The sequence below is a fragment of the Meles meles genome, chromosome 3 (assembly GCF_922984935.1).
Source record: "Meles meles chromosome 3, mMelMel3.1 paternal haplotype, whole genome shotgun sequence".
In the NCBI taxonomy this organism is placed as follows: domain Eukaryota; kingdom Metazoa; phylum Chordata; class Mammalia; order Carnivora; family Mustelidae; genus Meles; species Meles meles.
Window position 1 is genome coordinate 29,080,673 of NC_060068.1, and position 26,421 is coordinate 29,107,093.

The 26,421-nt window shown below is 37.4% G+C and overlaps 1 pseudogene; it reads right to left on the reverse strand.

Annotated features, from left to right (window-relative positions):
• The window catches only part of LOC123939191, a 35,311-nt pseudogene extending 11,537 nt beyond the window's left edge, over positions 1 to 23,774 (reverse strand).
• Between the last annotated feature and the right edge of the window lie 2,647 nt (positions 23,775 to 26,421).

The following is a 26,421-nucleotide window of genomic DNA, read 5'->3' on the forward strand; positions in this document are numbered from 1 at the left end:
ATACCCTCTAGTTCCATCCACATCGTTGCAAAAGGCAAGATTTCATTTCTTTTGATGGCTGCATAGTATTCCATTGTGTATACATACCACTTCTTCTTTATCCATTCATCTGTTGATGGACATCTAGGTTCTTTCCATAATTTTGGCTATTGTAGATATTTCTGCTATAAACATGCGGGTGCATGTGCCCCTTAGGATCACTACTTTTTTTTTATTTTTAGGGTAAATACCCAATAGTGCAATTGCTGAGTCATAGGCTAGTTCTATTTTCAACATTTTGAGGAACCTCCATGCTGTTTTCCAGAGTGGTTGCACCAGCTTGCATTCCCACCAACAGTGGAGGAGGGTTCCCCTTTCTCCACATCCTCACCAGCATCTGTCATTACTTGATTTGCTAATTTAGCCATTCTGACTGCTGTAAGGTGATATCTCATTGTGGTTTTGATTTGTATTTCCCTGAAGCCAAGTGATGTGGAGCACATTTTCGTGTGTCTGTTGGCCATCTGGATGTCTTCTTCGCAGAAATATATGTTCATGTCTTCTGTCCATTTCTCGATTGGTTTACTTGTTCTTCGGGTGTTGAGTTTGCTAAGTTCTTTATAGATTTTGAACACTAGCCCTTTATCTGATATGTCATTTGCAAATATCTTCTCCCATTCTGTCAGTTGTCTTTTGGTTTTGTTAACTGTTTCCTTTGCTGTGCAAAAGCTTTTGATCTTGATGAAATCCCAATAGTTCATTTTTGTCCTTGTTTCCCTTGCCTTTGGCGATGTTCCTAGGAAGATGTTGGTGTGGCTGAGGTCGAAGAGGTTGCTGCCTGTGTTCCCCTCAAGGATTTTGATGGATTCCTTTCTCATACTGAGGTCCTTCATCCATTTTGAGTCTATTATCTTGTGTGGTGTAAGGAAATGGTCCAATTTTTTCTGCATGTCGTCATCCAATGTTCCCACTATTTATTGAAGAGTCTGTCTTTTTTCCATTGGGCATTCTTTCCTGCTTTGTTGAAGATTAGTTGGCCATAGAGATGAGGGTCTATTTCTGGACTCTCTATTCTGTTGCATTGATCTATGTGTCTGTTTTTTTGCAAATAACATGCTGTTTTGATGATGACTGCTTTGTAATAGAGCTTGAAGTCCAGAATTGTGATGCCACCAACTTTGGCTTTCTTTTTCAATATTCCTTTGGCTATTCGAAGTCTTTTCTGGTTCCATATAAATTTGAGGGTTATTTGTTCCATTTCGTTGAAAAAAATAGATGGGATTTTGATAGGGATTGCATTAAATGTGTAGATTGCTTTAGGTAGCATAGACATTTTCACAATATTTATTCTTTCAATCCAGGAGCATGGAACATTTTTCCATATCTTTGTGTCTTCCTCAATTTCTTTCATGAGTACTTTATAGTATTCTGCATATAGATTCTTAGCCTCTTTGGTTAGGTTTATTCCTAGGTATCTTATAGTTTTGGGTGTGATTGTAAATGGGATTGACTCCTTAATTTCTCTTCTGTCTTGTTGTTGGTATAGAGAAATGCAACTGATTTCTGTGCATTGATTTTATATCCTCACACTTTACTAAATTCCTGTATAAGTTCTAGCAGTTTTGGAGTGGAGTCTTTTGGGTTTTCCACATATAGTATCATATAATCTGTGAAGAGAGATTTTTTTTTTTTACTTCTTCTTTGCTGATTTGGATGCCTTTTATTTCTTTTTGTTGTCTGATTGCTGAGGCTAGGACTTCTAGTACTATGTTGAATAGCAGTGGTGATAATGGACACCCCCGCCATGTTCCTTACCTTAGCAGAAAAGCTTTCAGTTTTTCCCCATTGAGAATGATATTTGCTGTGGGTTTTTCATAGATGGCTTTGATGATATTGAGGAATGTGCCCACTATCCCTACACTTTGAAGAGTTTTGATTAGGAATGGATGCTGTACTTTGTCAAATGCTTTTTCAGCATCTATTGAGAGTATCATATGATTCTTGTTCTTTCTTTTATTAAAGAAATTCATTGATTTACAGATATTGAACTAAGCTTGTAGCCCTGGAATAAATCCCATTTCGTCATGGTGAATCATCCTTTTAATGTACTGTTGAATCCTATTGGCTAGAATTTTAGTGATAATTTTCGCATCTGTGTTCCTCAAGGATATTGGTCTGTAATTCTCTTTTTTGATGGGATCCTCGTCTGGTTTGGGAATCAAGGTGATGTTTGCATCATAAAATGAGTTTGGAAGTTTTCCTCCCATTTCTATTTTTTTGAACAGTTTCAAGAGAATAGGAATAAGTTCTTCTTTAAATATTTCGTAAAATTCCCCTGGGAAGCCATCTGCCCCTTGGCTTTTGTTTGTTTGGAGATTTTTGATGACTCTTGCAATCTCCTTATTGGTTATGGGTCTTTTAGGTTTTCTATTTCTTCTTAGTTCAGTTGTGGTAGTTTATATGTCTCTAGGAATGCATCCATTTCTTCCAGATTGTCAAATTTTTGGTGTAGTTTCTCGTAGTATGTTCTTATAATTGTCTGTATTTCTTTGGTGTTAGTTGTGATCTCTCCTCTTTCATTTAGGATTTTATTTATTTGGGTCCTTTATCTTTTCTTTTTGATAAATTTGGCCAGGGGTTTTTCACCTTATTAATTCTTTCAAAGAATCAGCTCCTAGTTTCGTTGATTTTTTTTTTTTGTTTTCTATTTCATTGATTTCTGCTCTGATCTATATGATTTCTCTTCTCCTGCTGGGTTTAGGCTTTCTTTGTTGTTCTTTCTCCAGCTCCTTTAGGTGTAGGGTTAGGTTGTGTATTCGAGACATTTCTTGTTTCTTGAGAAAGGCTTGTACCGCTATATATTTTCCTCTCAAGACTGCCTTTGCTGTGTCCCACAGATTTTGAACCATTGTATCTTCATTATCATTTTTTTCATGAATATTTAAATTCTTTTTTAATTTCCTGGTTGACCCACTCATTCTTTAGAAGGATGCTGTTTAGTCTCCTTTATTTGGGTTCATTCCAAATTACCTCTTGTGATTGAGTTCTAGCTTCAGAGCATTGTGATCTAAAAATATGCAGGGAATGATCCCAATCTTTTTTTTTTTCAGTCGACAGAGAGAGATCACAAGCAGACAGAGAGACACGCAGAGAGAGAGAAGAGGGGAAGCAGGCTCCCTGCTAAACAGACTGTCTGACATGGGACTCTATCCCAGGGCCCTGAGATCATGAACCAAGCCAAAGGCAGAGGCCCAACCTGAAGGCAGAGGCCCAACACACTGAGCCACCCAGGTGCCCCTGATCCCAATCTTTTGATACTGGTTGAGACCTGATTTATGACCTAGGATGTGATCTATTCTGGAGAATGTTCCATGTGCACTAGAAAATAATGTGTACACTGTTGCTTTGGTATGAAATATTCTGAATATATCTGTGATGTCCATCTGGTCCAGTGTGTCATTTAAGGCCTTTATTTCCTTGTTGATCTTTTGCTTGGATGATCTCACCCTCCATTTCAGTGAGAGTAGTGTTCAAGTCCCCTACTATTATTATATTATTGTTTATGTGTTTCTTTGATTTTGTTATTAATTGGTTTATATAGTTGGCTGCTCCCACGTTAGGGACATAGATATTTAAAATTGTTAAATCTTCTTGTTGGACAGACACTTTGAGTATGATATAGTGTCCTTCCTCAAGTCTTATTATAGTCTTTGGCTTAAAATCTAATTGATCTGATATAAGGATTGCCACCCCAGCTTTCTTCTAGTGTCCATTAACATGGTAAATAGTTTTCCACCTTCACACTTTAAATCTGGAGGTGCCTTTGGGTCTAAAATGAGTATTTTGCAGGCAACACATTGATGGGTTTTGTTTTGTTATCCATTCTGATCCCCTGTGTCTTTTGATTGGGGCATTTAGCCCATTAACGTTCAGGGTAACTATTGAGTGATAGGAATTTAGTGCCATTGTATTGCCTGCAAGGTGACTGTTAATGTATATTGTCTCTGTTACTTTCTGATCACTACTTTTAGGCTTTCTCTTTGCTTAGAGCACCCCTTTCAATATTTCCTGTAGAGCTGGTTTGGTGTTTGCAATTTCTTTTGGTTCTTGTTTGTCCTGGAAACTTTTGATCTCTCCTTCTATTTTTAATGATAGCCTAGCCGGATATAGAATTCTTGGCTGCATTTTTTTCTCCTTTATTGTTCTGTATATATCATGTCAGTTTTTTCTGGCCTGCCACATCTCTGTGGATAAGTCTGCTGCCAATCTAATACTTTTACCATTGTATGTTACAGATTATTTTCCCAGGCTGCTTTCAGGATTTTCTCTTTGTCACTAAGACTTGTAAATTTTACTATTAGGTGACGGGATGTGGACCTATTCTTGTTGATTTTGAGGGGGATTCTCTGCACCTTCTGGATTTTGGTGCTTGCTCCCTTTGCCATATTAGGGAAATTCCCTCCAATAATTCTCTCCAATAGACCTTCTGCTCCCCTCTCTCTTTCCTCTTCTTCTGGAATCCCAATTATTCTAATGTTGTTTCATCTTATGGTGTCACTTATCTCTCGAATTCTCCCCTCGTGGTCCAGTAGCTATTTGTCCCTGTTCTGCTCAGTTTCTTTATTCTCTGTCCTTTGGTCTTCTATATCACTATTTTTTTTTCTGCCTCATTTATCCTAGCATTAAGAGCCTCCATTTTTTATTGTACCTCATTAATAGTTTTTTTTTTTATTTCAACTTAGTTAGATTTTAGTTCTTTAATTTCTCCAGAAAGAGCTTTAATATCTCCAGAGAGGGTTTTTCTAATATCTTCCATGCCTTTTTTGAGTCTGGTTAGAACCTTGAGAATCGTCATTCTGAACTCTCAATCTCACATATTACCAATGTCTGTATTGATCAGTTCCCTAGCCTTTGGTACTGACTCTTGTTATTTGTTTTGTGGTGAGTTTTTCTGCCTTGTCATTTTGTCCAGATAAGAGTATATGAAGGAGCAAATAAAATACTAAAAGGGTGGCGAAGACCCCAGGAAAATGGGCTTTAACCAAATCAGAAGGGACCCCAAATCTTGGGATGGAGAAAGGGGATAAAAAGAAGTTCAGAAAAAAAAATTAAAAAAGAAAACAAAGAAAAAATATAAAAAAGATATATATATATATATTAGATAAAGTAGTTAAAAATGTTAAAAAATAAAACGGTAAAAGTTAAAAAATTTAGCAGATAAAAAAATTAAATTAAAAAATTTTAAATTAATTGCAAGACTAAGAATCATGCGGAGAAAGCCATGGTTCCATGCTTTGATTTCTTCTCCTCCGGAATTCTGCTGCTCTCCTTGGTAGGTGAAATTGGTCTTCCCTGAATTTCTTGTTGATCTTCTGGGGTAGGGGCCTGTTGCAGTGATTTTTAAGTGTCTTTGCCCGAGGTGAAATTGCACCGCCTTTACCAGGGTCTAGGCTAAGTAATCCACTCGGGTTCTCTTTCAGGAGCTTTTGTCCCCTGAACCCTGTACATAGAGTTCCAGATGACGGGAATGTAAATGGCCGCCTCCCGGTCTCCAGCATGGAGGAGCTGAGAGCTTGGGGCCCCACTCCTCAGTGAGCCCTCAGAGAAAAGAGCCCAATCACTCCCAACTTCCTGGACTCCCCCCAGGCTACAAGCTCACCCAGCCTGCGACTGGTTCAAGGTAACCCCGAGCTGAGAGCTCACTCATTGGCTCTGTCTCAGAGTCAGCTTCCCCGGTCTAACACCTGCAAGCTCTGTGACACTCAGACACCCCTGATCCTTCTGTGACCCTGCAGGACCTGGGACCATGCTGACCCCGCATGGGCTTCACCCTGGTTTAGCCTCTGGAGTGATGTCCCTCAGTGGAACAGACTTTTAAAAGTCCTGATTTTGTGCTCCATTGCTCCTCCACTTGCCAGAAGCCAGGTCTTCCCCTTGGTCTATCTTCCTGTCGCTTTGGATTCACTTGTCCTCTGGTCCTACCTTTCAGAAAGTGGTCGTTTTTCTGTTTCTAGAATTGCTGTTCTTCTTCTCTTCAATCTCCCGTTGGATTTGTAGTTGTTTGGAATGGTTTGATAAGCTATATAGCTGATTTTCTGCTACCTGATGTAGTCTCAGCCTGCTACTTCTCAGTCATCTTGACTCCGCCCCCTCTGGCCTATTGTTAATTGCTGTACCAATGTTCATTGTTATGTCATGTCATGTCATCATGATTTGTTTTCAATAGGAAAATATGTATTTATGTTAATATGTACATACATATATATGTACCTCTTTTTAAACATATTTTATTAATTATTTGACAGACAGAGATTACAAGTAGAGAGAGAGGCAGGAGAGAGAAAGTAAGGGAAGCAGGCTCCCTGCTGAGCAGACAGCCTGATGTGGGACTTGATCCCAGGACGCTAGGATCTTGATCTGAGCCAAAGGCAGAGGCTTCAGCCCACTGAGCCACCCAGGAGCCCCTATATGTACCTCTTTAAAGCATATTTTATGTTGATTCTGTCTCTAGTGCTGTCTAATTATTTAGATAAGAATATTTATTTAAAACATAGAATAATGTATGGTCTGTCCTTTCATATTATCCTAGGACACTGTTTATCAGAGCTGCTCAAAGATCATTTGGTGCTCTGGATGACTGCATCTGCGTTTGACTTCCTATTTACAACTCATTTGTGAATTTTGTCCTCCTGACGCTAAATGTGTTATGTCTTCTCCAACATCACTTGCCCAATTCTCTGGCACCAATTAGGTCTTGTAAAATTCATTTTCATTTTGATGTTACCTGGAGTTAGTTGAAACCCAGTATTTTTAAGGTCTCAGTCCCACAAGACCACCAGATAAAGTGGCACATGGGAGAGAATGGTTCTAAAGACAGAGCTTTTGTCCCCACCAAGTTGGGTTGTGCCATCTTCCTGTGATGTGTATGTCTGTAGGTGTCCTAATAATACAGACTCCATCCTTGGCCCTCTCTCTTGTCCATGTTGATTTTATGACCTCTGTTGGTGTTGAGTGGGCCTTTTGAAAATTAATTTAACTACCTTAGAAATGCCTGATCTAGGTTGAGATAGGAGGAACCTTGATTTGGCTCTCCATACATTTGCGAAAGATAATATAGTGTCTCTCCATAGGACACAGTGACAGAGCAGGGACTGAACTTAGGTCTCCTCAACCCTGACTGCAAAACCCAACATTCTTTGGCTGCCTTCATAAGGAAAAAAAGAAATAAAGAAAAGAAAAAAGCTAAAACTCTGTGCCTCTTCTGTAATATATTATGTAGGATGCAGAGTGGGGTGCTTACTAAAAAGAGGGTGATTACTACAAAGACCGGTGAACACCAGAACTAACCAGTCTGTGACAAGAAAGATTCCAATGCTGACCTTACACTGACTTTCCTCTAATTACAATGCCAAAAATCACAAAAAAATATAGGGACTAAATATGTTACTTATACATTTGATTCATGAAGAAGTATGACCTTTAAGTGTATAAATGCTAATAAATCCCCTTCTCTTCATGATTAAACATTACCTTATTCCCACCTAAGTTTCTTTTGAAAACTCTCCCTGAACTCTCTGTAGGGAGTTAGCCAAAGGACACTCCTTTGTGCTATCTCTCTTGTGCTCCAGCATAAACCCCAATGAAGCCTTCCCTGAAACTCCCTTTGGCCTCTTGTGAATTTCTACTGCTTAGAGAGCCCAAGAGCCTGGCTTGGTATTAGCACCACGAGGTGTGTTAAATGCTGTCAGTTGGACATATGTAAATCATTTTAAATGCATGGGAACAATTTGACATCACTATAGTTTTCCCTGCACATCCCCCTACTCTACAAAATCTGGAGGCTAACGTCTAGACTTTGTAGAGAATATTACATAGCTCTGGATCATTATTCACCTGATCATCTTGTCAGTAAGTTGCCCTGAATAAAAATCAGTGTGAACTGTATGGAGTCACCTGTTTTGTCAACGGGGAAAACAGTCCCATTTCCCCCCAACTTATAACAATGTGTTAGCCAATTCAGAAATTATGTAAACTCTGTCTTTTAGGGGTTTTCTGGAAGCTTAGTTACATAGGCATGATTATAGTCATTTTTTTATGAACTCACTTTTCAGCTTCTCTACTTTCCCTGTAGCTGATCGTGAGACAAAATATTCTAAAGTTCTAATGAGATCGGCCTTTCCCATGACCAGAGCCCATCCTAAAGCTGTCTAAGATCCAACCATTAGTCTCCTCATTAGAGAAAATACATTCTTATCTCACTTATCAGTCAGGAGATCCCAAGGATTTTAGGAGTTTTGTGTTAGAAATCTGGGACAAGACCAAATATTTTTTTTTCATATTATACAACAAAAACAAAAGTAAAAAGAAAAAGAACTAAATATCATTTATTTCACCAGGGTTTTCTCAGAAGTTTATACAAAGGCCTGTTCAACTCAAATCTTTGAAGCAGTTTCAATATTCTGTTTATTCCCTCATGGATGAGTTAAATAAATATTTGATAGATATTTATTCATTCTATCTGTGTAAGTGTCATGTAACTACTGGAAAATTAGGTGATTGTAGAAGATTTTTCTGATTATATCTCCAACTGGATCAGACTTGAATAAGATCTGGTAAGAAAACTGTAAGTAGTATGTAGACCCTGTATATAAACAATTTCCTTTCCCATATTCCTTATGCAACACCCTGGTAGTACCACATTCTCCTTTGACCCCGGATGCCAAACAAAATTTTCAGAATATGAGATGTCACAACATAGCATACAGCCAACATCTGAGAAGTACTGGGGATTAAGTCAAATGGGTCAAAAAAGGTGAATTTATAGTGGAGGGAGAAATACATGGGAAGAACTTTGGCTTATCTATTGTCTGAACCCATCTGGAAGAACAAATTGAGGGCATGATCTTGCAGATCCAAAGTGATCTGAATGGGAAGAAAGAAATAATGAGGTGTATGAAAAAAAATGTTCTAACATCGTTTTACAGACTTCAGGCAATTGGGAAACCACTGTTTTACAAGAGCTCTCCAAAACAAGATGATTGAGGACATAGTAAACAAAGTTAAATACAGAGAGTGAAAAATTAAATAATTAAAGGACCACTTATCCATGAAGTCACTTGTACTCAGGAGTGGCTATACTCCTTTGAGTGTTCTCAGAAATGTGTGAGGAGCTCTTGTTTCTTCAAATAACTAGGAGTGGGAGGAAGATTTTAATGCTCAGTGGTCACTGGTGAAAATTATCCTACATGTAAAGAATATTGTCATGCCCAAGATACCAAAATAAAGCTCTGAAAATGTCACTATTCACATCTAAATATGTAAGATTGGGAATCTCTAATAGCATTTATGCATCTAAAAATACATTAGATAACTTACAAAAACATGTAATATTCTACATCCTAGACAATACTTAGAATTGACAAACTATCAGTTTTACAAATCTCTTGACAATAGAGAAAATTATGTTTTAGATATCATTTATATTTTGCTAATATTAAAGAGCTTAAATAACATTTCACTCATTAAATGGAAAATTGTTTTCTATCAAAATATGTATTTATGTCACTGATCCATTTGCATTTCTTTTGAGATTGGAGACTATTTTATTTTCATTATTTGATGTTAGTCACCATACACTACATCATTTTTTTTTATTTATTTGACAGACAGAGATCACAAGTAGGCAGAGAGGCAGGCAGAGAGAGAGGAGGAAATAGGCTCCCCGCAGAGCAGAGAGCCTGATGCAGGGCTCGATCCCAGGACCCTGGGATCATGACCTGAGCCGAAGGCAGAGGCTTTAACCCACTGAGCCACCTAGGCGCCCCCATCATTTGTTTTTGATGTAGTCTTCCATGATTCATTGTGTATAACACCCAGTGCTCCTTGCAATATGTGCCCTCCTTAATACATATCGCTGGGCTACCCTATCCCCAAAGCTCTTCCTCTCTGAAACACTCAAGTTTTATCCTGGAGTCCATAGTCTGTCATGATTCTTCCTCCCCCTGATTCCTGCCCCCCTTCATTTTCCTTTCCACTTATTTTTTTTAAGATTTTATTTATTTATTTGACAGACGGAGATCACAAGTAGGCAGAGAAGCAGGCAGAGAGAGAGGAGGAAGCAGGCTCCCTGCTGAGCAGGAAGCCTGATGCGTGGCTCAATCCCAGGACTTTGGGATCATGACCTGAGCCAAAGGGAGAGGCTTTAACCCACTGAGTCACCCAGTCGCCCCTTCCTTTCCACTTCCTTACATTGCATATGTATCTTTGGCATAAATACCCAGTAGTGCAGTTGCTGGGTCATAGGGTAGTTCTACTTTTAACTTTTTTAGGAACCTCCACACTGTTTTCTGAAGTAGCTGTACCAACTTGCATTCCCACCAACAGTGTAAGAGGGTTACTCTCTCTCCACAACCTGTCCACCAACATTTGTTGTTTCTTGCCTTCTTAATTTTTACCATTCTAACTAGTGTGAGGTGGTACCTCAATGTGTTTTTTAAGATTTTATTTATTTATTTGAAAGAGAGAGAGTATGGGAGAGAGAGAGCACAAGAGAGGGGAGGGTCAGAGGGAAAAGCAGACTCCCTGCTAAGCAGGGAACCTGATGCAGAACTTGATCCTAGGACTCCAAGATAATGAACTGAACTGAAGGCAGACACTCAACTGAGAGAGCCACCCAGGCTCCCTCAGTGTGGTTTTGATTTGAATTTCCCTGGTAGCTAATGATGGTGGACATTTTTTCATGTGTCTCTTAGCCATTTATGTCTTCTTTACAGAAGCATCTGTTCATGTTTTTTGCCCATTTTTTTTTGACTTGATAATTTGTTTTCCAGGTGTTGAGTTTGAGAAGTTCTTTATAGATCTTGGATACCAGCCCTTTATTGGTAGTTTCATTTCCAAATATCTTCTCCCATTCCATGGGTTACTTCTTTATTTTGTTACTGTTTTCTTTGCTGTGCAGAAGCTTTTGATCTTGATGAAGTTCCAAAACTTCATTTTCACTTTTGTTTCCCCTATCTTTGGAGATGTGTCTTGAAAGAAGTTTCTGGGGCCAATGTTGAAGAGGTTACTGCCTATGTTCTCCTCTATGATTTTTATGGATTCTTGTCATATATATACATATATATGTATATATATGTATCATATATATATGACACATATATATCATATAGATATATATCATATCTATGATTTTTATGGATTCTTGCCATATATATATATATATATATATATATATATATAATCAGGCAAAGGACATGAACAGACTTTTTCCAAAGAAGACACACAAATACCTGCCAGATATGAAAAAAGATTCAATATTACTCATCATCAGGATAATACAAATCAAAACCATAATGAGATAGCACTTTACACCAGTAAGAATGGCTAAAACTAACAACTCTGGAAACAAAAGACATTGGCAAGGATGTAGAGAAAGGTGATCCCTCTTAAACTGTTGGTGGGAATGTCAACTAGTACAGCCAAATATTTATTTATTTATTTATTTATTTATTTATTTATTTATAAGCCAAGATTACCAAGCGGCAAACTGTAGACCCAGATAAACCACTCATTTGGTCTCAGTCTGAAGGCTGTCAGGTTAATAAAACAGGTAGAACTGATACTTATTTCAAGTCTGAAGGCAAGAGCAAAATGGCATTCCGTCTTGAAAGTAGTCAAGTACAGAAATTTTTTCATCTTTTTGTTCTACTCATCTGAGTTCTACTTCAGCTGAGTTAATAAAGCCCACACATGTTAAGGACAAAATAGACTTTACACATTATATGAATTTAGATATTCATCCCATCCAGAAATATTCCTGGAGATAATCAGAATAATATTCGACTATCTATCTTGGCACTCCTGTCCCAGTAAAGTAGACACATAAAATGAGATATCACAAGTGTCAAGAAAAAATCCTTTTTCATACCTTTACACAAATCTCATCATTAGGCTCTTTAGTAGTTTCTCTGGAGAATTTTTGGTCTCCATTCCATGAAGACATTTGAAAATAAGGAATGATACCTATGAGTGCAAAGGTTGTCCTAAGAGAGAAGTACATACACATATCAGCCTCTCAAAAAATTAGAAAAATCACAAATGCACATGCTAACCTTACACCTGCAGGATCTGGAAAAAGAAGAGCAAATAAAGCCTAAACTTAGCAGGATAAGGGAAATAATAAAGATTAAAGCAGAAATCAATGAAATAGAAACCGGAAAAACAGTAGAACAGATCAACAAAACTAGAAGCTTGTTCTTTGAAAGAATAAGATGGATAAACCTCTGGACAGAATTTTCCAAAAGAAAAGAGAAAGGACCTAATACAGTAAAATCATGAATAGGGGCGCCTGGGTGGCTCAGTGGGTTAAGGCCTCTGATTTCAGCTCAGGTCATGATCCCAGGGTCCTGGGTTCGAGCCCCGCATCTGGCTCTCTGCTCATCGGGGAACTTGCCTCCTCCTCTCTCTCTGCCTGCCTCTCTGCCTACTTGTGGTCTCTGTCTGTCAAAAAAAACAAACCTCAGGCCTTCTGATCCCAGAAGTTATGCTGAGACTTGACTATATTCGACAAAGAGGTTTGTTTAAAAAAAAAAAGGGGGGGGAGAGATCATGACTAATACCAAGGAAATAGAAACAATTATTAGAAATTATTAGCAGCAACTATATGCCAACAAACTAAGCAATTTGGAAGAAATGGATGCCATCCTGGAAACATAAACTACCAAGACTGAAACAGGGAGAAACAGGTAATCAGTATAGACCAATAACCAGCAAGGAAACTGAAGCAGTAATCAAAACCTCCCAACAAACAAGAGTCCAGGGCCAAATAGCTTCTTAGAGGAATTCTACCAAACATTTTAAAAATATATAATACCTGTTCCAAAGCTGTTTCAAAAAAAGAAATGGAAGTTTTGGAATTGCCAAACTCGTTCTATGAGGCCAGCATTACTTTGATCCCAAAACCAGAAAGACCTCATCAAGAATGAGAATTACAGAACAATATCTCTGATGAACATGAAAGCTAAAAACTCACCAAGATCTGTGTGTGTGTGTGTGCGTATATATGTCTTCCTTGAAGAAATATCTGTTCATGTCTTCTGCCCATTTCTTTGCTGGATTCCTTTTTTTGGTCGTTGTATACGTTTTTTGTTGTATAATTTTTTTGGTTGGTGTATAAGTATGTGTTTGTGTGTGTGTATACATATATATATGTATATATATGTATATATATGTATATATATATGTATATATATGTATATATATATGTATAGATAGATAGATAGATAGATAGATAGATATACATATATATATTCAAATTGGCAAACAAGAAATCAAACTCTCACCTTTCATGGATACCATGATACTTTATGTGGAAAACCCAAAAGACTCTCCCCCAAAATTGGGAGAACTTATACTAATTTGGCAAAGTGGTAGGATATAAAACCAGTGCTTATAAACCAGTTGCATTTCTATACACTAACAATGAGACAAAAGAATGAGAAATAAGGAATCAGTGCCAATTAAAATTCCACTAAAAATCATAAGATAACTAGGAACAAATATAACCAAAGTGGTAAAGGATCTGTAATCCAAGAACCACAGAAAACTTATGAAAGAAATTGAGGAAGATACAAATACATGGAAAAAAACATTCATGCTCATGGCTTGGAAGAACAAATATTGTTAAAATGTCTACGCTACCCAGAGCAATCTACATATCCAATATAATCTAAATCAAAATACCATCAACATTTTACACAGAAATAGAAGAAATATTCCTAAAATTGGTATGGAACCAGAAAAGACCCCTAATAGCCAGAGGAATAAGGAAAAAGGAAACCAATGCTGGTAGCATCACAGTGCCATACTTCAAGCTATACTACCAAGCTGTAATCATCCATACAGTTTGGTACTGGCACAAAAACAGACACATAAACCAATCATTAGAATAGATAACCCAGAAATGGACTCTCAACTCTATGTAACACTAATCTTTGACAAAGCAGGAGAGAATATGTAGTGGAAGAAGCCCAGTCTCGTCAATATATGGTGCTGGGAAAATTGTACAGCCACATGCAGAAGAATGAAACAGGACTATTTTCTTACAGAATACACAAAGATAAACTCTAAATTGATGATATACCTAAATGGGAGAGAGGAATCTATTAAAATCCTACAGGAGAATATAGGCAGCAACCTCTTAGACCTAGGCTGGAGCAAGCTTTTTCTAAACATGTCTCCAAAGGCAAGGGAAGGAAAAACAAAAATGAACTATTTGACTTCATCAATATAAAAAGCTTCCCGGGGTGCCTGGGTGGCTCAGTGGGTTAAGCCTCTGCCTTTGGCTCAGGTCATGGTCTCAAGCTCCTGGGATCTAGCCCTGCATTGGGCTCTCTGCTCAGCAGGGATCCTGCTTCCCCCTTCCTCTCTGCCTACTTCTCTGACTACTTTTGATCTCTCTCTCTGTCAAATAAATAAATAAAATCTTTTTAAAAAGCTTCCATACAGCAAAATAATGTCAACCAAAAAACTAAAATACAACGTATGGAATGGAAGAAGATATTCGCAAGTGACATATCACATAAAGGGTTAGTATCCAATATTTATAAAGAACTTATGAAACACAACAACCAAAAAAAGGAATCCAGCCAAGAAAATGGCAGAAGACATGAACAGATATTTCTTCAAGGAAGACATACAAATGGTCAATAGAAACATTAAAAGTTGCTGCACATCACTTATCATCATGGAAACACAAATCAAAACCACAATGAGACACAATCTTAAACTGGTCAGAATGGCTAAAATTAACAATACAGGAAACAACAAATATTGGTGAGGTTGCAAACAAATGGGAACCCTCTTATACTTTTGGTAGAAATGCAAAACTGGTACAAACACTCTTGAAAAAAGTATGGAGATTCCTCAAGAAGTTAAAAATAGAGCTATCCAATGACCCAGGAATCACGCTACAAGGAATTTATCCCAACGATAGAAATGTAGTGATCTGAAGGGGCCTGTATACCCCAATGTTTATAGCAGTAATGTCCACAATAGCCAAAATGTGGAAAGAGCCAAGGTGTCCATTAACAGATGAATGCACAAAGATTATGTCTTTATGAATACATAAAGATGGTGATATACATATGTGTGTATAGATAGATAGATAGATAGATAGAAAGATAGATTATATATATATATATATATATATATATATATAATAGAATATTATTCAGCCTTCAGAAAGGATGAAGCATATACATCAATATGGATGGAAATGAAGGGTATTATGTTGAGCAAAATAAGTCAGACAAATACAATTATATGGTTTCTCTCATATGTGAAATGTAAGGTACAGGGCAGATGACTGTAAGGAAAGGTGGGGAAAACAGAATGGGATGTCATCAGAGAGGGAGAAAAACCATGAGAGACTCTTAACTCTATGGAAACAAACCAAGGGGCTCCTTGGTGGCTCAGTGGGTTAAAGCCTCTTCCTTCAGCTAAGGTCATGGTCTCAGAGTCCTGGAATTGAGCCCCACATTGGGTTCTCTGCTCAGTGGGGAGCCAGCTTCCTCCTCTCTCTCTCTGCCTGCTTTTCTGACTACTTGTATCTGTCAAATAAATAAATAAAAATCTTTAATAAAGAAAATAAATAAAACAAACAGGGTTGCTGGAGGGGGTGTGATGGGGAGATGGGGAAATTGGGTGATTGGCATTAAGGAACACATGTGATGTGATGAACACTTGGTGTTTCATGAAACTGATAAATTATTGAACACTGCATCTGTAATTAATGACATACTTTATGTTGGTTAATTGACTTTAAATACAAACAAGAAAAAAGAAAAGATAAACACCACACTCAGTTTCACTGGGTCCTTTCTCTTGAAAAAAGCGCATTTAGCTCAGTGTAATCTGTCATCTGCTTCTTTAAGTCCTGATGTATCTTCTTGTTCTAGCTCATCTTTGAGACAATTCTCTTGACCCAGTATTGTCTGTTGTTCCTTATTGTATCCTTGGGGAGATTTTTCCTTGTCTGTTACCATCCGTGGGTCATCTTAAATATGCCCTGGGGCCTCTGCCTCATTGGCTTTCAGCAGTTTTTGCAGTATGTTTCTTGAAGAGTATTCATGGTTTTAAGATCAAAATCCTTATAGACAGAATAGTAGGTTACTTCGTATTATGTTCTCATCCTTCTTAATGAATTTGACTCAGGTCAGTTCTGGGCCATCAGTCACATGCCTGGTTCCCTCATGGGCATAATTCTTAGGGTTATTTTTTTGTCACACTTCCTCAAGTCCATGAATATTTACTTCCTCAGAGCCATACATAAGATTGTAAGTGCCAGTTTGGACCTAACTAGGAAAATTTTTGAAAAGTAAGAACTGTGATTGTTGAAGTTTAGGAGAAAAAAACTATTTAAAAACAGAGTCAAAAAGGAGATTTAATGATTGTCTGGCTTTGTGGGAATTCAACAAAAGGGTTTAGGTTAAGAACCAAATGTCAGGGGGCACCTGGGTGGCTCAGTGGGTTAAAGCCTCTGCCTTCGGCTTGGGTCATGATCCCAGGGTCCTGGGATCGAGCCCCACATCGGGCTCTCTGCTCCGCAGGGAGCCTGCTTCCTCCTCTCTCTCTGCCTGCCTCTCTGGCTAGTTGTGATTTCTCTCTGTCAAATAAATAAAATATTTAAAAAAAAAAAAGAACCAAATGTCAAATTGTCCCTGTTGCAAAAACAGAATTCAAATTTAAAGACCAAACTGAGTTTATTCAATGATTCATAAATTGGGCAGCATTTGATCTAGCAAGTAGAAAGGAGTTCCAGGGGCACCTGGGTGGTTCAGTGGGTTAAAGCCTCCGCCTTTGGCTCAGGTAATGATCCCAGGGTCCTGGGATCAAGCCCCCCATCTGGCTATCTGCTCAGCAGGGAGCCTGCTTCGTCCTCTCTCTGCTTGCCTTTCTGCCTACTTTTGATCTCTGTCTGTCAAATAAATAAATAAAATCTTTTTTTTTAAAAAAAAGGAGTTACAAACAGCTGTGAAAAATGGGAGAACTTTTAGACAGAATAGGGTAAAAATTGGAAAGAGCAGTTCCTTTGGGGACAGAATACATCTATCAGGTTTATCACCTTACTACTGATTACCAAGAAATTAAAGATTGACTGACATTACACTTTTGGGAGTGGTTGAAATTACAATTAAGTTAGATAAGAAGTCTTGGCTTGTTGACATGGGGATGGACACAATTGCTTCCAATTGATTGAATTGACTGAACTGATTCATTAGAGAACTTAAAAAATTGCTTTGAGTAAGGGACAGGCAGAGCTAGGTATGGAGAGATAGACAGGAAGCTATGTGATCAGGCTCACAGAAATCTCAAAAATGTGGAAGTGTGGGGAAACCAGAGATAAGGGGGCAAATAAGACTACCCTACATTAGGCATGTGGGGTGGGTCCTATGGGGTGGTTGTCTTTATGATAACACCTGTGACTAACAAGGAATAGCCAGACCTGAAAAAGGAAGTAAACCCTTCAAATCTTTGAAGGTGTTATCATTAGTCCTTGCTCAATGGTGATAGCAGTAGAAGCATTAAAAGTATTTAAGTTCCCTGGTTAGGTTTTTATAAAAGACCAACTCTGAAGCCCCTCATTGGCAATGCTGTCTGGACCCCTCTCACTCTTAAGAGCTTTTTCTGTATCACTGATAAATCATTGCTTTACTCACTCTCCCTTGTCTGTGAGATCCATTCTTTGACTCCATGAGATGAGAATCTAACTCTCCCAGTTCTCCTTGAGAAGGATCAGCTTTATATGTACTAAAATTTAATGTTGGTAGAATGTATAAAAATTCAGAAAAAAAAATCAGTCCAATGTGTTCACTACTTATAAATTCTTCTAATTACCCCAGTAACATAAGCATAAACATTATTCTCAAAATGAAAAAGCAGTAAAAATTGTGACCTACCATTTACCAGCAGTGACTAACAATACTTTGAGCTATATCAACAGAAAAATGTTCTTGAAAATATAAATTTTGATTAAAAATATTTAGATAAAATTGAGTCAGCAAATCTTATGACAAAGACATCGCATAGCAGTATATTAATACCTATTATATATAAAATAATGACAGAAAAAGTCTTTATTTTTATCGCATTTTAAAAGTAAAAAAATAATCTTTAAGAACACTCTATTGTAGTACTAGTGATGGCAACTTTCGTGTTTTTGAAAAAGAGGTATTATATATATATATATTTATATATATATATATATAAATCTTGTGCTTTGTCCTGTAAATTATGTTTCTTACTCCTGCTAAACCTGAAAAGTAGAGCATTTCTTCACTTATCATGGATGAACAGTAATAGTAATCTACCCGGAAAGTTCACTTGAGCTGAGATTTCTTTACTGGATTTAATAGTGGGACCTGATTAGAAATGTGAGTAAAATGTGACTAAAATTGGTGTACAGAAGATGACTTTCCCCAAATTTGCTTCAGTAAAGCTATCTGATAGTGAGTGGAAATAAAATATCACAAAAGACATATGATCTAATGCAAGAATAGAAGTGACTACTGAGTATGTAGTTAGTGTGGGGATGGTTAAGGGAACATCCTTGAAATTCCTAACTCTTAATAACTACCTAACCATCATATAATTAACTTCACAATTACTTGATCTATGCTGGCATTTTTTTTTTTTTTTGGCTTTATGGCATCGCTTATCTCTCAATCTCCTCTCATGTTCCAGTAGTTGTTTATCACTCTTTTAGTCAGCTTTTTTATTCTCTATCATTTTGTCTTCTCTTTCAGTAATTTTCTCTTCTGCATCATTCATCCTGCAATTAGAGTCTGCATTTTTTATTGTATCTCATTAATAGCCATCCTGAAATTGTAAAGAATTGTAAAGAAAGAAAAACTTTCATATATATATATGAAATATATATATATATATATAGCTCCATCTAAATATTCTCTATATTATTTTACCCTAGCATTGAAGTTTTGCAGTTCTGTTGGATCACTAAACTTGCTCTTAGCCAGATATTCTTGCTCATCTTCTGGGGGAGGGATTTGCTGCTCTTATTCTCAGGTGTTTTGCCTGGGGTGGAATTGCAGTGCCCTTGCCAGGGGGCCAGGCTAGGTAAGTGGCTCCAGATTGCTACATGTGGCTTTTCTTCCCTGAAGGCTTTCTATGCCACTTTTAGAGAATGATGAAGATAATGCCAGGCTCCCAATCTCCAGCCCTGGAGCTAAAAGCTAATGCTCCAACTCCACAGTGTGCCCTCAAATAAAAGCAGTCAGGCACTCTTGTTCCTTGGTCTCCATCCACTCTCTGTGTTCACCCAGCTTGTGATGGAGCATTTTCATCTCAGACTCACACCCTACTTCAAGTATCTAAATCCTTCAGACTCCTGCTATGAATACCCATGATGCTCTTCCTGGGGGATGATGGGGTGTCTTGCCAGTTCTGCCACTTGCTCGGTCCCTGCTCAGAGAGTGGTTGCTTGGCCTTACCTCAGTTTGTGGTTTATGGCATCAGTGAGCTGAATGCCTGGGCTCATTAATTTGGTCCACTGCTCCAATGCCTGGGAAATCTGTGGCACTTAGGGACCCCAGTTGTTGCTGTAACACTGGGGATCCTGAGACCACATGGTCTCACCTAGGATTCCACCCTCCTTTACCACCTGATCACCTTTCAAGCTGGGACATCCTTCACCAGAGCAGATTTCTGAAAGTTCTGATTTTGTGCTCTGTTCTTTTATCACTTTCAGGTAGCTGGCTTCTGGAGGATCTCTCTCCCCATGGTATTCAAATTGACTTGATAGCTATCTAGCTGAATTCCTGGGACTAGACCAAAGTAAGTTCTCCTACTCAGCCATCTTGGAGACTGGCAGACTAAAATCTTGATGAGATTTATCTCCTACACTTTTGAGTACATGTGTCCTGAAAGGTCTCTAAAATGCTGAACATTTCTTGCTCATCAGTCCAATAACCATTTTGTCATTAATTGGGTGTATTCATTTACTTTTGTATGATCTTAAGATAATTTGGATTTCTTTCAACTATATTACAATGGAAGGTAGGAGGATTAAAATGTCTTAGGTAAAGTTGTAGATATAAGATGTTTGTTCCATGTGAATGTTAACTGTTTATGATAATCTTTTCTGATAGCAATGGAAAAGAAAACATTTACCAAATCAATGTTTTATGCATAAGACCATGTCAATCTTCCATAGCAAACATACCACATCTGACATAGGGACTTCTATTTTCTTGAGTTTCAAGAGCTGTATGTATTTTGCAAAGGTTATAATACTAATTAATGGAAAAAGCAATAGGAAATCCAGCCCTGAATCATTTATACAAGTACATTCCAAACAAAATTTAATGAGTGACATGGGTAACTTAAAAATATTCTAGTGACAATATTTTAAAAAGTAAAATGAAATGTTAAATTAATGTCAATAATGTATTTACTTTAGCTAATATATGCAAAACACTGTTTCTGTGGGTAATCAATGTTAAAAATTAGTATTTAACATTTTTAAATTCAGTATTTGAAATCAAGTGTATATTTTACATTTCTAGCCTATATAAACTTGGACACTATTTTGCTGTTGTTTTTCTCTACTGATATACTTTTAGAGAAATGTATTGCATTTTCCTCTGACTCATTAGCTTTTAAACTAAAATATATATTATTACTAATAACTATGTTCTGTCTGGTGACAATTTATTGATCTATATTCAAATTGAACTAGTTAATACATAGTACATCATTAATTTCAGATGAGTTCATTCACACACTAAATTTTTATCAAAAATTTTTTGGTAGATTTAATAAAATTTACAGTTAAAAAAATAGATTCAAATAACCAAGATTCCAGACACACTAAAAAATGTTTTCAGTCAATAAATCAAATAATTAAAAAACATAAAATTAATTAATCTTTTTAGAATACTTGATTTTATTTTAATTTTTTAAAGATTTTAATTTAATTTAATTTAATTATTTAATTTAATTTAATTAAAGATTTTCATTACTTATTACTTATTTACCCTGCTGAGCAGAGAGCCTGATGCAGGGCCTGATCCCAGGACCCTGAGATCATGACCAGAGCTGAAGGCAGAGGCTTAACCCACTGAGTCACCCAGGTGCTCCCTGATTTTATTCTGATTTGAAAGCATATCCATTTAAATGCTTGGCTATTAAAATTAAGTAAATTAATTAATGTGTCAACTCACTATTATTAGCCCAAATTCAAAGTTAGAAGTAAATTTGTAAGAAATCAGAGATAGAGACATACCATAGGAGACTCTTGACTGGGGGAAACAAACCATGAGTTGTGGAAAGGGAGGTGGTGGAGGATGGGATAACAGGGTGATGGGCATTAAAGAGGGCACATGATATGATGAGCACTGGAGGTTATTCTGAACTAATGATCATTGAGTATTACATCAAAAACCAATGATGGGGGCGCCTGGGTGGTTCAGTGGGTTAAGCCTCTGCCTTCAGCTCAGGTCATAGTATTAGGGTCCTGGGATTGAGTCCTGCATCAGGCTCTCTGCTCAGCAGGGAGTCTGCTTCCCCCCTCTCTCTGCCTGCCTCTCTGCCTACTTGTGATCTCTTTCTCTGTCAAATAAATAAATAAGAATCTTTAAGAAAAAAACAATGGTGTATTATATCTTGACTAATTTAATTTAAAAAATAATAATAAAGTGATTTGGAACCACTCCAAAACTTAAAAAAATATATATTCCATAAAAAATTCTAAATTTATCAATGTGAAGAGTGCTTACCAAATATGTATGTAGATTTTGCAGACAATTTACATAGCTCAGATGATCACAAATAAATTATTTTGCCTAGGATGTGTAAGACTATTAAATATGTCAGATTATTTATTTGCATTATAAAAACTTTCCATTGCAACATAAATTTTCAGACTGGTCTACCCAGTTTACAAACACATATTTATTTTTTGGAGCTTCAAATTTAGCTGATGCATGCACAGTTGCCAAGGCCTGCATGACAAATTGACCAGGAAATGCGAGGGTAAGAGAATGGTGAAAAGAAATTAAAGAGACAAATAGATTGGGGCAGGAGGAGCATAGGGGATGATTTCCACCAATACCGAGTTTATTCAAGGCAGCAAGGCATTATATAGCCAACAATAACTACTTTTAATTGATTACAAAAGACTTTACTACATGCACAAAAACCCTCCAGACTTCCCCATTATCTACTTCTCATGGTCTAAATGCAGACTCTCCAAGGCCAGTGGTCTCTGTCTTCAGATAATTCCTTTACCAACTGCACTGACTCCAAAGTAACACAAAACATACAAGAAGTAACAACAAACCTGAGAGTGATTCATAATCCGTGCTGGAACAGCAAGGACCAGTTATGAATTTACGACTCCAAACAAATTGCTCTCATCTAACAAGTAAATGTGTGGGAAATCATGTAGGCGAGCACACAACACATAGCACAGACCCTTTCTCAGTCCTACTCAACTTTTACATCCCAAACCTTTAGTTAGGCTATTTGGACTTTAAAGGAGACACAAGTCAGGGCCTGGTTTGGTCCTCGGCTCAAGCCTTATCGCAGCCTCCCACATCTCCCCCTTCCTTTTTAGTCAAGCAAATGTATTTGTGCTTGGGCATGTAGTCGTTGCTGTCCTGCACGAACCTGTACAATGCACCGTATTAACACAAGAGTAAGTAACATAAGGAGAATTCCAGTAAACAGCTAGAATGAATGTTTTAACAAGTTACCAGGGTTAAATCCGTGGAGGCTATCTAGAATGTGCGCAACCATTTCAGCAGGGTTAACAACATCCAGTTGAGACTGACTGATGCTTGATATATCTTTTGCAGATCCACTAAATCAACGCTAACATTAGTATGATAAACAATTAGTTAACATACAGTTGTTACAATGGATGTTATACAGTAAGTGTCCCCCCGGAAAGGAGGTGAGAACTATTGTTCCCGAGCCCACTACCAGTAAAAAAGTTCTAGGAACACAGGCCCATAAAGTTAGGCTGAAGTCTTTTGTGGCAGTATAACCGCTCTTAGCTATTTGTACCCCAATTGGTCCCAGGGCAGTAACCAGCTTCCAAAGATCTGCATGAAACATCCCTCCAGCTGTAGAGAAGATCCCGCCAGGGATAGTCACATTAAGCACCGGCAGGCCAGGAGAGTAAGCAATATATCACACAGGTTCTTCTCTACTCATTCTTGACCAATTGGTGATGGAGAAATCAGGGATGCCATGAGGAGAGATGATAAAGGGCTTTTCTTGGAGACATTCGTCCAAATGGGGCCTGGATTAGAATGGAAGTGTGGGTTAGAATAGTTTAATTTTGGGGGAAAATTAGGGTAACCAGGAGGACGCATACCTCTCTGGGAAGTGTTAGGAGTTTGGTCACCTATAACCTCATAGACTGTCCATCTTTCCAGCCCTATCTCAGAATTAGACCAAATGATTCCACCTCTTTCATATCCTAAAATATAGGTAACTATATGATGTCTCGATTGGACCACCATACACTCATTGATAAAATCATGGCCAGAGGAAGGTAACTGGAAACATATAGGTACTTGAGCTGCTAGACTAGTCCAATTAATGTAATGCTCCATGCACTCCATGCCATCAGAGCTGCTTCCCCCGAAATAATCTGTAACATTAGTGTGTACTCGGGGTGTGGGATCATCCCAAGGAACAGGCCTTATAGTAGGTGGGTCAGGCTGATATGCCCAATAGGCTGTGGCCTCACTATATGGGAGGCCAACCATAGTTAATAATGTTAATAATATAGTGATCAATGCTTTATTGGGTTGGATCTGATTCGCTATCTCTAGGGCCTGATTCAGGAGATCTCTTATTAAGCTCTGACTGTAAGGGGGGAGGTATCTTCTTCTTCTCTGTCTGTTCTGGCCATTCAGAGGCTGTGTGACCTATATCAAAAATTTTAAAACATAAAGAGTTAAAATTAAATGCATATGAGGTGAATATTTCACTGTTCCCTGTAGTATCTCTCCCTCTTTTAATTTTTTGAGATAGGATTTTAGGACTCTATTAGCTCTTTCTGTAATGGCTTGTCCTTGAGAATGATAAGGAATACTCATCGAATGCTTAATTTGAAAGGTTTGGCAAAATTTTTGAAAAGCCTTGGTAAAATAACCCATGTTTCCAATAGTGTTCTATTACAAGGAGAACAGATTCTTTTTTTTAAAGATTTTATTTATTCATTTGACTGATGGAGATCACAGAGAAGCAGGCAGAGAGAGAGGAGGAAGCAGTCTCCCTGCTGAGCAGAGAGCCTGACGTGGGGCTTGATCCCAGAACCCCGGGATCATGACCTGAGCCAAAGGCAGAGGCTTTAACCCACCGAGCCACCCAGGCGCCCCAAGGGGAACAGATTCTTATTGAATTTATGCAAATAACTGATTGCCATGGAAGAAAGAATACTTACTGAGACCTTTTGATTTTTAGAGGGTTTAGACAGAAAAAAAAATTGAATCCTTTGAATTGTTTGCAAATAAAAATTTTACATTTCTGTAAGTCACAGACATCTTAAGAAAAAATATCCCTAGTATGGAAGAGCAAACATTAGAGAACCAGTAATGTTTAAAATAAGACAAAACATAAAGAGACACAACCCTATAATCTTTTAGTTTATTTAGTCCCATGTTACTACATCTGGTTTAGTCTGAATGCAGCTTTAGTTAGTTCTGGAAATTCTTACCCATTTCAGTTTTAGGATTTTAACATATCAAAGACCTGTATCTGTCCTGAAAGTCCTTTATATGAATCTTCTTTAAAGTGGAATTCATTTTATAATATAATTAAAACAATTACAAATGACAAAAACTCAGAATAGATACGGCTAAATTACCAGGTAATGACCTTATCAAAACATTAAACTTTAGGAAATGTATAGAACCCTTAGAGTATTTACAGCACTTACCCAGATGTAACCCAAAGTTTATTATTGGTTTAGCAGTACTTACTGAGTAACTTAGTATACCAAGGAAAAGTCTTATGAGTCAAAGAGATCTCACTTACAATTTAAATCTTGTCAACAATTGCTAAAATCTTAAAAAGTTTTAAAGCCCATGCCTAAATATAATTAGGGATATTAAACACCCGATAAAACAAAACGTAGAAACTGTTTTTTCTGGGCAGGCAAAGAGAAAACCATAACAGATCAATTAACCTAAGAAAACTCTGCCCTTTTAAACAGGAAGAAAACCAGTTTTTTTATATCAGTGTCTTTTTATTTTTAAGCATGCAGTCTTAAGATAGTGGGTTTATTAGATTTCCCACCTGTTGTGAACGATGTCACGGACAAAGGGAGAGGGATCTTTCAGATGCTGTCCTGCTTGGGTCCCTTGTGGGAACTTAGGAGTGTCTTAGCTAAAGTCTGTCCATATAAACCCTGGACCAGGCTACTCTGTGGAGTAGATGACCGTTATGCCATATGACGCCCCGTGAGACTAAGGGTGCAGCCCACTCAGACTCCATAGCCGAAGCGTTGGAGCCATACAGACACATTCACACAGTCAGGCACTCTTCAGATTCAGAAAGGTTGAACATAACCCTTCCCTGGTTATCTCTGGCTAATGGGAGGTGATCAGTCTCCCCTTTCATTCTTTACAAATAAGAGTGAGTTTCTATGGTTGCAGGCAATGGGGGATGGTAACAGGGTGTTTTCGCAGTCCCTCAAGTAGGACCTCTTTCCCAATCTCTCAAGGCCAAATGGCCCTTTCACTTGGAAGTATAATCTATGTGGAAGTATGCCAGAAGAGTGATAAATCACCCTGGAGGCTATTTTTCTTTTTTAGTCAGTCTTGACTATATCTAAAATTCCTTTTCTGAAGTTTTCCCTTTACAAGCCTTTTACAACTTTCCTTTGCATTCAGGTTTTATCCCAAGTCATTTTCTTCCAAACCATCATCTCATTTAGGACAAAATTATTTTTTATCTTTAATAAACTGCATCTCCATTCCTTAAATCTTTCTTACACATCTCTTACTTTCCTCTATACAGAATTGTTTTCTTTATTTCCATCAGTCTTAGTTACACTTAGCAGAATTTTGTACTCTTAGAAACACCTTAATCTCTAGTGAAGACTAAGTATTAACCAATTGTAAGCTGTTACAACAGCATTCTTTAGATTGCAAATTTATGAATCAATTAAGTGCAAAACATGTGCACTAACAGATTTAAATACTCTTAATTTCTTTGCTATAAGAAGTTAAAAGCACAAACCTATGTTAAGTAATCAATGCTTTAGTATTTTATTCTATCTGAAAAAGTCCTAGATGTCCAACAAATTTAATTTTATTTGTTATTTAAGCAAAACTTTAAACTTTTAGGTTACCAAAGACTTTGAAAGCTACTTTAACAATTACCCATTAAAACTTTGAGACAGACAAT